Source organism: Narcine bancroftii, chromosome 2 (assembly GCF_036971445.1).
Source record: "Narcine bancroftii isolate sNarBan1 chromosome 2, sNarBan1.hap1, whole genome shotgun sequence".
NCBI classification, from domain to species: Eukaryota; Metazoa; Chordata; class Chondrichthyes; order Torpediniformes; family Narcinidae; genus Narcine; species Narcine bancroftii.
In genome coordinates, this window is record NC_091470.1 from 149,559,347 (window position 1) to 149,575,698 (window position 16,352).

Consider the following 16,352-nt stretch of genomic DNA (forward strand, 5'->3'; position numbering starts at 1 on the left):
TAAAAGGAACTCCCTGTGACAAGAGATATCATTGAGGGCAGACGAGTTCTTGATTAAATCTCTTGAAAATATTACAGTGAGCATTGCTGAATTTACTGCTGGAAAGATAAAGGACAAAGTGTATCCTACTGAATTAGATAAACAGATGGCATTGGATTCTGAATTATATGATCTGAATAGACCATATCCAATTTGCTTGCTCAGGCTTGGGAGTCTAAAACTTGAACTGGGTCCTGCCAAATTAACACATTTTAACTTTGTTCTCATTTTTTTCCACTATTTAGCATAGCCCTTCATTATTATGATTCACAGCTTTAAGGTCTTGTACAACCTGCAACCACTTATAATTGACCTTGGAGAAATTCTTAGTGTTACTGTCAAAGTTTCCCATCATTTGTTTGGATAGTCTATTCCCACATATCTGCTCAAGCGACTGGAATCAAAAGAGTCATGCAGTCATCAAACTTTGAAATAGGCCTTTCTGCCCACCTAGATGACATCAACCACTGTGTAATCCTACACTAATTCTTTCCAAAGTACACCAATTCTCCAAATTTTATGACACCTGAGGACATTTTTGATAGGGAAGGAAATCAGAGCACACAGGGGAAGCCATATAGTCACAGGGACTCCACACAGATAGGACCCAAGTCAGTTTGAGATTAGATGACTGGCATTATGAAACAACACTCCAAGCTGCACCACTGTGCCCTTCTGTAACCTTTGCCCTGCCATTCTCTCCAATTTTCAATCAATTGGAAAAATTATGCCTCAGAGTATGGATTGTAGGCTGAGTATTTTAATAGTTTACTTTTTATTTTGTGATAATCTTTATTAACGACTATTAAATGTTATAAATTATAAATTTTATAATGAACAAAAGAAACTGCTTTACTTTGTCTTTTCAGGCACATTTTAAAACTTTTGTAAGATGTATATAAATGTTTACACTGTGATGCTGCCACAAAGCAACAAATTTCATGACTTGTTCATGTCAATAAATTCTGATGTGTTTGTGCATGTTTTCTTAATGAATAAAGATTAAGAATAATTTGTCATTCAGTTCTGGCTCAAGATATTTCAGTAAAAGAGAGAAAGAATCATATTTTAAAACATATTATCAATTATATTTGCAATCAGTACATTATTTTCAGGTGCCTTTGTTAGTGAATCCAGTAGTAACAATCCACAAGCAACAAAAAAAAGTGGTTGGTTAACCTAAAATTGATTTTGTGGGTTGAAAGATGATTTAGGTCAGGCAAATTTCTTCTTTTGCCAACAGTATTATTTAAATCTACTACTAGAGTAGGTAGGTACATAGAGACCTCATTTCAACCAAAGCTGTACTTACTTGATGTTCAGCACTCATCCATTACTGCCCTGGACTGTCAGTTTTGATAAAGGCACTAAAATCCTTGACTGGGGGTTGAATCCATTGCCTTGACTCAATTGTGAGGGTGCTACCGACTGACCCAAATGACTGTTACAGATTGCAAGTAAACGCTTTACATTTATCTTTCTAAAGCTGGCCACTTTAAACATATGTTCAAATCAGTGTTAGGTTTAAACTAGATCATACACTTGCAAGGCAGCTGCTGTTGATTATATACTAATCACCCAGACTGAAACACGACTGCTGAGAGTCTCCATCATTCAGAGATAATGATCACACCCCACGTGCCATGAAAAGGCTAGGGGCAACTCAGAGCAATTAACACAATTAGGACCACTTATCTTTCTTAAGAAATACAGGAAAATCTTACAGCAATATTTCAATTGCTAGGCGGACCTCAGCCTTAAATCAAAATGTCTTTTTTCTTTCTAAATCTGTTAGTTGATTTTGTTTTCTTAATTTGTGATTGTAATTGTCAGAAACAACAAAATTGATACTGTCACTTCAAATAAATTGCAAATGCAAATGAATATTGTTCTATTGAATTAATTCTGTATTAAACTTAAGTTAGACCATCCCTTCAGTTTCTTTGTGTTTGCTGATTGAAACTGAGAACTCCTCCTACTGATTTTTTTAAAATATACAATTGGAAACTCAAAACTGCTAGTTATTTAAATCAACATTTACTTGTAAGACATGCATGCAACTTGAGGGTGTGAACACATTCAAATTCTTGATGCTTTTCACCACAGTCCTGCTGAGACCGAATCAGGTTTTTTGTCATGAACGTATGGCACGAAATTTGTTGTTTTGCAGAAGCAATGCTTTACATTACAAATGCAAAAATTGGTCTATATTACATTACTGTAAATACTTGTCAGCCACAAACGAGCCTGCAGCTGACGTGGACATTACCCCTCCATAAATCTTCGTCCGCGAAGCCAAGCCAAAGAAGAAATACATTATTTAAAAATAAATAAAATTAGTGCAAAAGAAGAGAAAGAAAAAGTGAGGTATTGTCTATGATTCATTGGTCATTCAGAAATCTGATAGCAGAGAAGAAGTTGTTTTTGTAACTTTGGGTATTCATCTTCAGGCTCCTATACCTCTGATGGTAGCAATGGGAAGAGGATATGGCCTAGGTAGTGAGGATACTTGATGATGGGGGCTGCCTTCTTGAGACACCGTCTCTTATAGATGTCCTTAATGGAGTGAAGACTAATGTGCCCATGATGATGCTGACTGAGTTTCCTGTCCTGTGCATTGATTGGTACCTCCATACCAAACAGTGATGCAATAAGTCGGAATGCTTTCCACGGTGCACCTGTTGATCATGGCCAATGTTGTATCAAACTACTTTCCACCCCATCCAAATGATGGTAACAAAAGATCTTTCAGCCTTAACTTTGACTAAACTCAACAAAGCAACAGTAAACCTCTGAGATTGGGAACTTCAGAGCTTTACAGTGCTCTGAAGGGAGAAACATATTCTCATTTTTATTCTAAATGGTTGACTCTTCATTCTGAGAGTGTGTCCTTCACTTCTGGAGGCTCCAGCCAGATAAAATCATCTTTCTTTATCTATCTCCCCCACTTTTTCTTCCCTTCCCCTCTGCCTTTTTAAACAGGCGCCTGGTTGGTTTTTGTTCATACCTTGAAGGAGGGCTCAGGCCTGAAACGTTGGTTATGCATCCTTACCTTCTATGGATACCTGCTGAGTTCCTTCAGCATTTTTATGTTTTTATTTCAGTATCTACCATCTCAATCCTCAGAGTTATTTTCAGGCTTCATTGAGATCACCTTTGATTATTTTACTACCAGTGATTCTGAGTCAAACTTGCTAAATCACTTCATTATGACAGTCCCCTCATTCTGGTAACATGAGGTAGTAGGCAGTCTCTTAAAAAAGCAGCCTCTATCCTCAAAGACCCCCACCACCCAGGCCATGCCCTCTTCATACTGCTTCCATCGGGAAGGTGGTACAAGAGCCTAAAGATGAGCACCCAGCGACACAGGGACAGCTTCTTTCCCACTGCCATCAGATTCCTGAATGATCAATGAACCAAAGACACTGCCTTACTTTTTGTGCACTATTATTTTTATTTTTATTTTTTATATATATTATCATTGTTGTGAGATCATTCATTTATGAACGTTTGCTCTATGAAGCTGCTGCAATCACCAAATTTCATGACTTGTTCATGACAACAAATTTTGATTCTGAACAATCTACTCAATCTGCACTTCTCTGCCAAACCTATCTTTCCCTAGATTTGGAGACTAAAACTGCAAGAGTGGTCTTACCAAAGCCCTGAACAATTACAGAATAACATCCAGGCAATAAAAGTTAAAATTCTATGCATTTGAGTTGCTTAAAACCAGTACATTATCTTCCAGGGTTTTCTAAGGCAGCTTATTAAGATATTGCTGTACTTGAATATTTTATAGCATCTCAGCATTTAAAAACACTTTTTTGTTGTTTTTATTTGACTTGCTTTTTGTGATATAAATGATTTTCAGCCAAATGGAAGTGACAGGAAGTTTGCAGATTGAGCATGTAATTGACAGTGAGGAGAAAAGCTTTAGATTGGAGGAAGTTATGGCCTGGTTGGACAGACAGAAAAATGGCAAAGAAATTTAATTAATGAAAATGTGCTTCACTTGCATGGTTTCAATAGGACAAAGACATTTACACCAAATTAAAGATGATATGAGGTGTGGAGAAACAAAGGTATCCTGGATTGAACCTATTTACACCAAATTAAAGATGATATGAGGTGTGGAGAAACAAAGGTATCCTGGATTGAACCTATTTACACCAAATTAAAGATGATATGAGGTGTGGAGAAACAAAGGTATCCTGGACTGAATCTGCATAAAACTTGATGAGGACAGGTCGATGAGATGGTTTAAAAGACATACAGAATGTCTTTTATTAACCAAGACCCAGAAACTGTTAGAATAGGGAGGAAGTGTTAGAACTGTATACCCCACAAATTATAGTTGATAGCTTGAGTACTGTGTATCATCTGGCCATTACATTGCAAGAAAGATGTGATTGTAGAGGAGGTATACAAGGATATTGCCTCAAATAGAAAATTGTAGGTTAATGGAAAGACTGTATAATCTGAAGTTGTTGGAAGAAAAGATGATAGGAGACTTCATTAAGGTATAAAAACTAAGCAGCCTGGATAGGATGAATAGAGTACTTCCCCAAGCAGAGAGGTCAAAAAACAAGGCATTTTAGGTTCAAAGAAATTCCTAGATGGAATAGAGAAGAAATGAGGATTTTTTTTTTCCATCAAGAGAGTAATAATCATCTTAGAATTCACTGCCTGAGGAGGCAGAAACCCTCAAATACATCACATGAGTTTGATATGTATCTGAAGAACATAGAACTGAAACATCTGGAGCTCCAGATGTTGACGATGGGATTAGGCCGTAAACTCCTGTTGAAACATAATGGGCCAAGTGGCTTCCTTCTATGATACATGTGTGTACAATGTGATTATTTCTGTCTCAGTCATGTAATATTGTTATCTACAGATTATTTTGCTCTTGATGCTCATTTTCCCATCCAGATTCATATTCATATTACCAGCAGATTTGGATATCTTGCACTCTGTCATCTCATCTGAATCACATCTATAGTCCATCTGACTGTGTATATTTATCTGGCCTCTACTTCCAACTATGCCTCTTTGTTCCTCCCTCTGTGTAATTTTGTCCCTCTGTGTAATCTGGGGTTCTCTCAGGAGGAGAGCAAACTTGAACTGAGTTCATAGAAACATAGAAACATAGAAGATAGGAGCAGGAGTAGGTCATTCGACCCTTCGAGCCTGCTCCGCCATTCAACGAGATCATGGCTGATCTTTTTTAATTTTTTATTTTTCACACCATAAATCACATTAGCCATGATATACACTATTTCTTTTTCACACATATACAGTGACTTTTTCTCCACCCCCCCTCCTCCCAAGCCACCCCCCACCCCACCCCCTCATCCATTTTAGGTATACAATCTAGGTTGCATTAAGCCAGTCAGACAATGTTGTCATTCAACAAAAATACACCAGAAATTCTATTGAGTCCATTCTTTTCTTTCCTTCTCCTTCCATCAACTTAGGTAATGTTTGTCCCCGGTAGGTTTTCGCTATTGTATTTAATGTAAGGCTCCTATACTTGTTCGAATATTTCAATATTATTTCTTAACCTATATGTTATTTTTTCTAATGGAATACATTTATTCATTTAAATTTAGTAGTTTCTTCCTTTTAATTTGGTTATGTATTCCATTAATATTTAAAGTCATATAGTTCAGCGTAGCCCTTTTATATTTTGTTTATCTTCTCTTTCCGTTCTTCCATCATTACCTTTCCTCCTTTTCCATTTCTGTTTTCTTATTTTCAACTCTTTATAAGACAACATTCCTACAACATCCAACATTTTCCTTATTCTCCTATTTCTATCTTCTTTATCCCCAATCTCCCCTTCCCCTCCTGAGTTGTCCTTTATCCCTTGTCGGACAACCACATCTCCCCTCTCCATTTGAATTTGCGAATCCACTCGCAAGCGTCAACTGATTTTGCAGTGACCGCTATTTCCCCTCACCCCGCCCCCCCCCAGAAAAGATTTCACTTTTCATATGTCACAAAGGTCACTCTTTTAGTTCCCTCCTTATTCTCTCTATTCCATTACCTTCCCTTATTAATTCTTGTCTATACTATCTATATTTTCCTCTAAGTACAGATACATTCACGTATGCACATTGTCTCTATTCACTCTTATACCTCTTTACCCGCATACATATCAATCGTGATCATTTTTACTCTCATTACCCGTCTTCATCCCTCAGTCTATTTTTTGTCTTTACCCACATACATATCAATCGTGATCATTTTAACTCTCATTACCCGTCTTCCTCCCTCAGTCTATTTTTGTAATTGTTCTGCAAATTTTCATGCTTCTTCTGGATCCGAGAATAGTCTGTTTTGTTGTCCTGGAATAAATATTTTCAATACCGCTGGATGCTTTAGTATAAATTTATACCCTTTCTTCCATAAAATCGCCTTTGCTGTATTGAACTCTTTTCTCTTCTTTAGGAGTTCAAAACTTATATCTGGATAAATGATGATTTTTTGCCCTTTATACTCCAGTGGTTTGTTGCCCTCTCTTACTTTTTCCATTGTCTTCTCCAGTACCTTTTCTCTTGTAGTATATCTTAGGAATTTTACTACAATAGATCTTGGTTTTTGTTGTGGTTGTGGTTTAGAGGCCAATACTCTATGTGCCCTTTCTATTTCCATTTCTTGCTGTAGTTCTGGACATCCTAGGGTCTTAGGGATCCACTCTTTTATAAACTCCCTCATATTCTTGCCTTCTTCATCTTCCTTAAGGCCCACTATCTTTATGTTATTTCTTCTGTTATAATTTTCCATTGTATCTATTTTTTGAGCTAGTAGTTCTTGTGTCTCTTTAGTTTTTTTATTAGATTCCTCCAATTTCTTTTTTAAGTCTTCTACCTCCATTTCTGCTGCTACTGCCCACTCTTCCATCTTGTCCATTTTCTTTCCCATTTCTGTTAAGGTCATCTCTATTTTATTCATTTTCTCTTCTGTGTTGTTTATTCTTTTTCTTAAATCCTTAAATTCCTGTGTTTGCCATTCTTTAAATGACTCCATGTATCCTTTAATAAGAGAAAGTATATCCTTTATCTTGCCTTTCTTTTCTTCTTCTATTTCACTGTACTCTTCCTCTTCCTCTTCTTCTTCCTCTGGGTTGGCCATCTGTTGTTTCTTTGGTGCCCTTTCCTTCTCTTCTTTCTTGTTTCTATTGTCTTCTGTGGTCTCTTCTTGCTGCAGGTGTTCTGCAGCTGTTGTTGCCGGCTGTGGAGATCGACTCCCCAGCTGGTCCCCCCTCCCGTCGGTGTGTTTTTTTTCATTCGCATGCGCGGTTGCGCACTTTTACTCGGCTCAGCGAGCCATTTTTGTAGTCCATTATTTACCGACCTGAGGGAGCGGGTTTCTCTCTCCGCAGCGGGCCTCTTCGGACAGGTAAGGCCTTCACCTTTTTCCTCCTTTGTCTTCTCTTCCTCTCTTCTTACCGTTGCTTTCGATTTTTCTTTTTTTGTCGCCATCTTCTTTCCACCTTTATACTCACTTTTCTGTAACTTTTATTTCTGTGCCTTTGTGTTTTCCTTTGTTTTTCCCGACTTTTCTGGAGAGGGCTGGAGTTCACCGTCCGACCACTACTCCATCACGTGACTCCGATCATGGCTGATCTTAAAGAGTTCAAAGTGGGTTGTTTTGGCTGAAATTACCTTTTATGTCACCTTCTGCTTTTCTGCCTTGGCCTGCTTTGTTTTTTCTGTCTATCATTCATGCTGTATCTCCACCTCATTTTTATTCCATATTTGTGTCCCACTGAGGTCCTGTTCCTCTCTCTTTATCATTTATTCGTATATCTGTGTGTGTGTGTGTGTGTGTGTGTGTGTGTGTGTGTGTGTGTGTGTGTGTGTGTGTGTGTGTGTGTGTGTGTGTGTGTGTGTGTGTGTGTGTGTGTTCATTTCTCAATTCAAATAAATTTTAAAATTCCGCTTTTTACAAAGTATTTCTTTAAGTGTTCTGAATATAGAGTCTGAAAAAAATTAAACCTCAATTCATTGCTATCTTCTGTATCTCAAATCATTTCTTCTATTATGTTGGTAAAAAAGTCTAGGCATGTTATGAAGCAAAAGAGGATAACTCACCTAAAAGGGGTCTGCAGTAATGTGCCTAAGTGCATTCTGGGATATAATCTCAATACAATTGCGAGGGAAAGCTGCATTGTCACAGAGACAACTTTCAAAAGGTTCATTCATTTGGGGTTCCTGGTAGTTCTTATCAGAACTAGGTGACATAGCCTCAAGGCAGTAAATTTAGGACAGATCTGAGGAGGAATTGCTTTCCCCCCCAACCCCCCATACCCCCCCCCCCCCCACCCCGGAGAGGATGGTGAATCTGTGACATTCGCTAATCATTGGAGCAGTGGAGGCAACCTCAGTAAATATATTTAAGACAAGATTGGATAGATTTTTACATAGTAGGGAATTGAAGGGATATGGGGAAAAGGCAGGTAGGTGGAGATGAGCCTATCATCAGATCAGCCATGATCTTATTAAATGGCGGAGCAGGCTCGATGGGCCAGAATGGTCAACTCCTGCTCCTATTTCTTATGTTTTTATGTTCTAATGCCATGGCAGTATACAAAGACAGGCCAAGCCCATGCTTTAACTAATATATACATGAACAAATTAACTAATTATTCATTTTGTTTGATGCTTGGGGAAATGCTGTGCATATATTGGTTGCCATGCATAACCACAGTACAACAAAGACAGCAGTTTGAAAGTCATTCTTAAAATGCGAAGCATACATGATAGATACCACATGAATCCATAGGTTTCTTTAGAAATTATGAACTGTCACATAAAAGACAGGATCATTTTTATTGGTGTGCACAGTTCTCTTCTTTCTCTGTTTACTTAACATCCCTTCACTGGGTGGTGTGACTCCATTGTAAACAGCTATTTAGCAATGAGGTCCTGTGGGTGAGATCAGGAAGGGCATGATTAATAATAATGTAAGCAAAACCACACTTAAATAAAACCAGAGCAGTTCCATTCACATGTGGCAAGCTGGGTATAAAGAGAAAAAATAAATAATACAGCTGAGTAAACATTCAGAAGAATACCGATAAATTGATGCTGACACCGTGCACATTTGAACTGCAAGTGACCAGATACCATTTGTTTAATCACTGAAATGGATAAGGTTGTGATACCAGCAAAGGTTGTCCAAAGAATGGAAAGGGTGGGATTTTGTTGGTCTCAAAGAGTAAGTCCCTTTGAGGGAAGGGATTTTACAGGGAGGTGGGCAAAGGGACATGGGCTTCTTTGGAAATGGGTTGATACTGTGAGGAGTGATCATACAGGTTGGCAGTGTGGATGTTGATCAAGTGAAGATTGATACTATGGAGTGGAAAGTGGATAGAGTGGCAATGGATTCACACGTTGAACAATAAGTCCCTCATTACCTGGATTAATGTTACTCCTGGGAGCTTTTTTCTTTTGTAATGTGAAGAATATATTCTCTAAATGTTGCCAGGGCTAAATACTGCACCACACTGAGGGATTACTACACCAGACATACCAGAGCAGTGAAAGTGAATGAAAAATGTTGACCTTTGCCAGAAGAACCTACCTCCATGAGTGAATTAAAAGAATTAACAACAAAGACTGATATTACATTTTTGAGTTTGAAACTGTGGATAATCAATCAAATTATGAAGGTTTCAGAAAATATTTGAAAGTTGGAATTGAATAGAAAACTAAAAAAATGCAGACATTGGAAGTCTGAAAAAGAAGCAGAAAATGCTGGAAGAACTCAGCAGTTCAGGCAGCCTCTTCAGAGAATGTATCCATGGATCCAAGTTTCAGGTTGACAATGTTTTATTAGCACTGGGGGCAGTGACAAAACAAGCATGATTTAATGTGCAGAGTAGGAGAGGGGTGGAGAGAATGATGGATCCAGCTAACGAACACTAATCCAAACAGTATCTCAGCCAAACCTGAGGATATGCATTAGAGCCAGGTCAAGTATCAAAAAACGTCATGTCATCAGCCTCGGCTTGCATCAGGCCACACTAGCTCTCTATAAATAACTTGTCAACACCAGCCAGGTTTGGGAACACTAGAATCTCTGGGCCACTGTACAGGTACTTGTTGATGGTCAGATGACTTTCACTTAAATGTGGCTCAGTTATTGGAATACTGTACTGTTTCAGGGTGGGAATATTCCAAGTTTAGATCCTGTCAGAAAGGTTTTATCAAAAACTCCAGTGCTGAACTGAGGATACCCCCTCTTCCCTTTCAAGTTACTATTTCAGAGAGGAAGAGTTATTCCTGTATATCAGATGAACATTTCAAAAACTGATATTCTGCTGAACCAACATTTAAGAAACAGTTAAAAAAATGTCCTCAATTATACTTTAAGATGTTATTAATTTTTAAAAATTTAGACATATAGCACGGTGCAAGAGCCTGGGCTGCCCAATTACATTCAATTGACCTACATCTCCGGTGCATTTTTGAATGGTGGGAGGAAACCAGAGCACCTGGTAGAATCTACAAAGTCTGTACAGATAGTGCCAGATTCAAACCTCGATCACTGGCACTGTAACATCATTGTGCTAATGGCTAACCATAGCCCTCTAGTCTCCAAATATTTCTCTGCAACACTTAACTGTGACATAACCGCATACTCTTCCCCCAACAAGCTTTCCTATTTCTCCTTCCAAGAGCATACATACCCAGCAGCCACTGCAGATTTAAAATTGTTCCCACTGATGAAATGTGTGTTGTAAATGAGGCCCTTCTCTAACTACTTCTGTCCATATACACAAAGCAACTTCCTCAGCTCAATCCGCAGAACCAAAAGATAATAAAGATTCCAATATTTATTAACTCCTACAAGTATTTGTAAATGTGGCCCAGTATAAAATTAATTCCATTTATGTAAAAAAATACACAATGCACAGCAGAATAGACATCACATATATAAGGGAATGTTATTTGTGATACATGTCCTGTCCAACTTTCTCTTGTCTACTTTCTTGTCAAGCTTTCAACATTTCAATTGAATGTCCTCAAGTAAATATTTTTACATTAAGTTCAGCTACAAGGTGCTTTCAGTGACTATATTTTATTAAAATGCATTTGTTCATGGAAAATGGCCATTTCTAGAAGTCCTTAATTGCACTTGGACTGGAGAGGTAACTACAGCAATGGGCTGAAGTCACGTAAAGGCCGGATTGGTAAAGGAGGCAGGTTTCTTCTCTTGAAGGTCATCAATGAACTAGATCAGCTCTTATAAGAATTTCATAGTTTTGCAGTTAGTGTTCTGTGACTGGGTGTAATTAAGATTTATTTAATTATTTGAACTTAAGTGCCCCAGTTACAATGGTGGATTTCATTCTTGTAGCTCCAATTCAATGGTCCAGTAACATGACCACCACACTGTCAAACCCTGACCCATCATACTCCCTGTCCCCCTCTCCCCAACATCATTAATTTGTGCATTAAATCTTATGTACTGGTGCTGACCATCTTAAAAAAGACAGGTTAATTATTCTTGCATCAACACTTTGTGTGTATTCTTGTAAGGATTTCTGCCTAACCATTTCTCTGTTTGTGTATCTTCTCAGCAATGATTTTTGCTGTTACTTTATTCTGATTTATCAATGGCTGCTGCCTAACTTGTAAATGGAGTGTTGTTTAGCTTTGTACAGAGTATGGATTGTTTTCTCAGAGTGTGGCAGTTGACTTTTCATCAAGATATTTCACTGTATCTGGATTGAGAAAGAGCAATTTACTTTTCTGAATGATAGAGGGATACCCTTGTTCCCACATGTATTCCTGGTCATTCATGTGTGAACCGATCTACCAGGTAAATGGCAGAACACATTACAATAAACTCTGGAGCGATCTGAGAATGGACTCTTCAGTTGTCATGCAGCAAACACTACATTGTCTACATTCCTGCCCCACACTTACTTACTGCACAAGAGAAAATATTTTTCTGCATGTAATAGGCTGTGTTATGGAACCTTTGTGTGCCTTTATATCAGCTATTCAACATAGGAGACTTTGGGTCCATCAGGGAGGTTAGGGTTTCAAACCACTCCAATTTAATTCATGTTGTACATGTGATCAGACCAGTAAGATGACCGAAAACAAGAATTTTGACTGTGGCCACATCAACTCCACTGACATCCCTTCCTGATTATTCTTACTGTTTGTATTCTTTGCTTGCATCTTATAAGCCGATAAAATGATCTGTTTCCTAAGATCAATTTAATCATAGTGGGGGCTTTTTTCGATTATGGAATCTCTTGTAGTTTTAAACTGAATTTATTAGACTGAGTACTGCACAACTTTAGTTTAAAATCAAATTTTACTTGGTAACAAACTTGACTTGTTAAAGGCCATGGAGATTTTTCTATGCTAGGACTGATGTGCCCATTTTAATTTGCTGATTTTATGAATGGTCATGGTGTCGAAATCTCTTGTAATAGAGACGCAATGTGAGGAAAGTTCATAGGTCAAGCCTGGCTGATGTGATTAGTGGGAGTGACAGAATGCGCTTTCAAACCACTCAGCAGATCACCGGGAGAGGGGAGAGGGAGATAAAATTTCACCAGCACAGGGATGAAGAGCTGGTCAAGAGGACAGAAGACTCTGTCTCTGTTGCCGAACACAGAGCTCAATGCAGCTTTGTGTCCAGTGGAGCTTTCTGTGCTTTACAGTAGTTTGAAAGTTATCTATCTGGAAACCATTCAAACAAGTCCAGCACTTGAGGCCCACAGTAGCAGAGTTCCACAGCTTTAAGTACAAGCACAGGTCAGAAATTTCTGATTTTATTTGAGTACTTACTATTTGAGGAACATCTAATGTTTCCCTTATGTCATTTAAAGAAATTCCTTGTGTTTTTATTTCATTTTCTTTTACAAATTACAAACTTATTTACAAACACAAAGAAAAGGGAGAAAGATATATCCTTCTAATGTAGCAATTCAGTATGATATCCTTCTAATGTAGCAATTCAGTATGAAAAGAATTAATGATGTTAGGAGCACCTTAACTCTTTATTGAATGTTTTTGTAGATTTTTTTCAGTGTATAACTTTTATTTTCAATAGCTTCCAGTGATCTGCTTTCTCATGCATCTCATGCAACAATAATAGACAATTAGTTCTCTCCTTGCTCTACACTGTTATAACGGTGGTGTAATCTGATTTTAGACTTTGGTTAATAATTAGAGTGGAAAGGACTGATTAATAGAGATTCTCGACATGCGTACAGAGCTTCCAAAGGAAGGAAAGGCCATCAATATATTCAAAGTGTGATCACTCCCATGTTAAAGAAAGATTTACTTTCAGGTGATTCTGTGCTTACTTGAAGATGTAAAGCTGAAGCTTTAGTGAAGCCAAAGACCTAGGGGAGAGAAAGGAAGATTCTTTGATGAATGTAACACAGAGATGGCGGGAATAAGGGAATTGCTGATACTTGCTCCAATCCCATGCTGTCAGGGAAGATTTTGAAGGCATAAGAGAAGCTAGTAAGGTGGAGATTTGTTTCAGGCTGTGGAAATCCAGGTGAACTGACAAGCATGAGAGTCAAAGATGTTCATCAGATAGAATGATATTGAAGAAGCTGCATTGTAATACAAAGCAAAATGTCAGTCGGTTTTGAAATTGACAGGGTGTCATTGCGGTAGTGTCCTGACACCATCGGAATGATACTCTGTAGTTACTATGCACTTCTATGAAGACACATTACTTGTAAAAGTTTATCACTGTCTAACTTTACACCTTTTAGTAAATCTTACAATTTACTGTTTTACTAACTATTGCTCTGACAGAAATTTTGTATTCTAAAATACTGAATAAAGCAAATGGTGAGGGAAGTAACTGTTTCTGATTTTTTTTTAAACGAGAAAAAAAATGGACTTGAATCCTTCTTTGTTTGCCTTTCTCTTGATGGACTTTGAAATTGTGCATTGGGACACAAGAGGACAATACCTATATTGCTAGACAATGGAGCCCTCTGATGGCCGTAGCAAATAATTGCAACCAAAGCAGAAGCAGTTGAATACCATTCTGGGCTTGAAAGTAGGTCTCATTATATAGAGCTGAATCTTGTGGAGTGTAAGCTGATTTAACCAGTTTTGAAGTTGTTGACACTTATTTATATCATTGAATTTTGGATGAAAGAAATCAGCCTAAACTTGCAGTGGTTCAGAACAACCTTAAATGACTTTTGAAATGTAGAAGACACTGACAACCTGAGGGCTTCTGTAATAAGCAGAATCGGGAAAAGGTGACTGATTCATTTCCTTCTTAGGTTATTAATGTAAACCAGGTTCTTTCATAGTTAACTGTCCAAACTGACCAGAATTTGCTGAATTCGAGTGAGAATTCAACCACAGAGAGAATAGTTTGATTGCAGGAGCACAAATGTTCTGTACATGAAGTCCTCCTCACCTCTTTCCAAATCGCTTGTTGTCTTGCCCACAGGAGGGTCAGAAAAAAAAGGAAACAGTGTTTTAGCAGCTTTGAATTCTGTGATCTGGATTAGTGCACTGATTGTGGGATTGATGAATTACTCCTCTGATCCTTGTTCTCCCATTCTTCTGATAGCTGCTTATTTCTTTCTGGGATGCGAATTCCAGGATGAGTATCCACCTCTGACTTTTCTCTGACTAGTGCTTCTCTTTTGCACCTCAATCTTGACATGAATTGAGGCTGATGGTTGGAGTGTACCCCTATCCTTGCCCATTTTCTTTGAAGATTAACCAGGAGCACGGGCTTCTGCTGATTACACACAATGCTCCTTTCCATAATATATGGTTGATTCTTATTACACCCAGACCAAACTAAATCACAATAAATACATTTCTACCCACAACTCATGGATAAATAATATAACATTTTCTTTTTATCATTTCACGAGATCACCCAGACTTCACAACATTAGCACATATTATAGTTAAAAGAGTTTAACTGTCATTTAATGGCTACATCGTTTCACCTTATTACAGAAATTCTCTTTGTTCCCCATCCTTCAACTTCCCTCACTTTCTCTGCTGCCTAAACTAACTTCATTTCTTTCATTTCAGTTCTGATGAATGATCTTTGAGTCGAAACGTTAACTGTTTCTCCTTCAACAGATGCCGCTTGACCTGTTGAATTTTTTCAGCACTCTCTCTTTTTATTGAAGAGTTATTCTTTATCAAAGCTGAAAAGCTTCCATTCTTACCTGTCCTGACTCCTCCTATACCTTCCAGTTATTTCCAAGTGTTTTTCCTTCATGGTCCAAGAGATGTTTGCTAACGCTCAGAACTCTGTTGAAAATGGAAAAGATTTGGCTGCCTGAGTCTCCCCCAGACACTGAATCTTTGGCTCTCACTCTTCCTTGTCATGCCAACTCCATTCGCAACTTGTATATTCTGTGTACTCATTTCTGATTGTTTTCATTGTCTGTGTGTTTGTATAATTGTGCATAATGTTTGTACTTTATGCATTTGTATTTCAGTGATTATTGTGTGTGGTAGATGAAAATTATCTTCGGCAGGAGCAGAAACTAAACCAAAAAAAAACAAATCAGCAACTTTTATTTCAAGCCCATCCTTTTTTAATCAATCTGGAGGACAAAGTTAGGCAGACTTGTGCCTGGTTTATGCTACCATCTGAGCCAAGTTTTTGCCATATTTGTGGGTGTGTGAACGAGAGGAGGCTTGTGGGCAGCAGACTGTGGTTTTTTTTGTGGTGTGTATTGTTCAATGTTCTTGTGTTGCTCAGACTATAGTTCCACACTTTCTATTTATTTCCCCCAACAAATGTTCAACACAAATCCCAAGGGCAAAAATAAGCTCTGTTAACACTTACCAAATGATGTAATTGTTTTGACTTGAGTAACTTTTCTTTTCCTGACCACTTTTTTGCCTCTTGACACTAACCTTCAAACTGTGGCTCTGACCTTATAGCTTTGCAAGGGAACACCCTGCGACTGGCTAGAGGGTTACAGGGTGTTTGGGGTGAAAGGGTGGGGGGGGGGGTCATTAAATTTCAGTTCCATTCCTCTTAAATTTCTGTATCTGTTGAAGTCTTTTTGGATTACCTGTGTTGCTATAGACTAATAAAATATAAACATTTCTATGATAATAATAATTTATTAATAATTTGGGTTTGGTATTCCAGAAGCATGCGAGCATTCACAATGAAACCTCCACAATGGAATATTGGATGCATGTTCAGACCAAGGCTTTAGATACACTGATGAATAGAAATATGCAAACTGTCTAGATACTTTTTCTATCAGAGATTTTGTGCTCAGAATATTTTCTTTTTTGATTGGTCTTTCA

The 16,352-nt window shown here is 37.9% G+C and overlaps 1 protein-coding gene across 13 annotated transcripts in view; it reads left to right on the plus strand.

Annotated features, from left to right (window-relative positions):
• prdm16 (PR domain containing 16) overlaps positions 1 to 16,352 on the plus strand; it is an 829,575-nt gene that overhangs the window by 710,087 nt on the left and 103,136 nt on the right. The window lies entirely within an intron of this gene.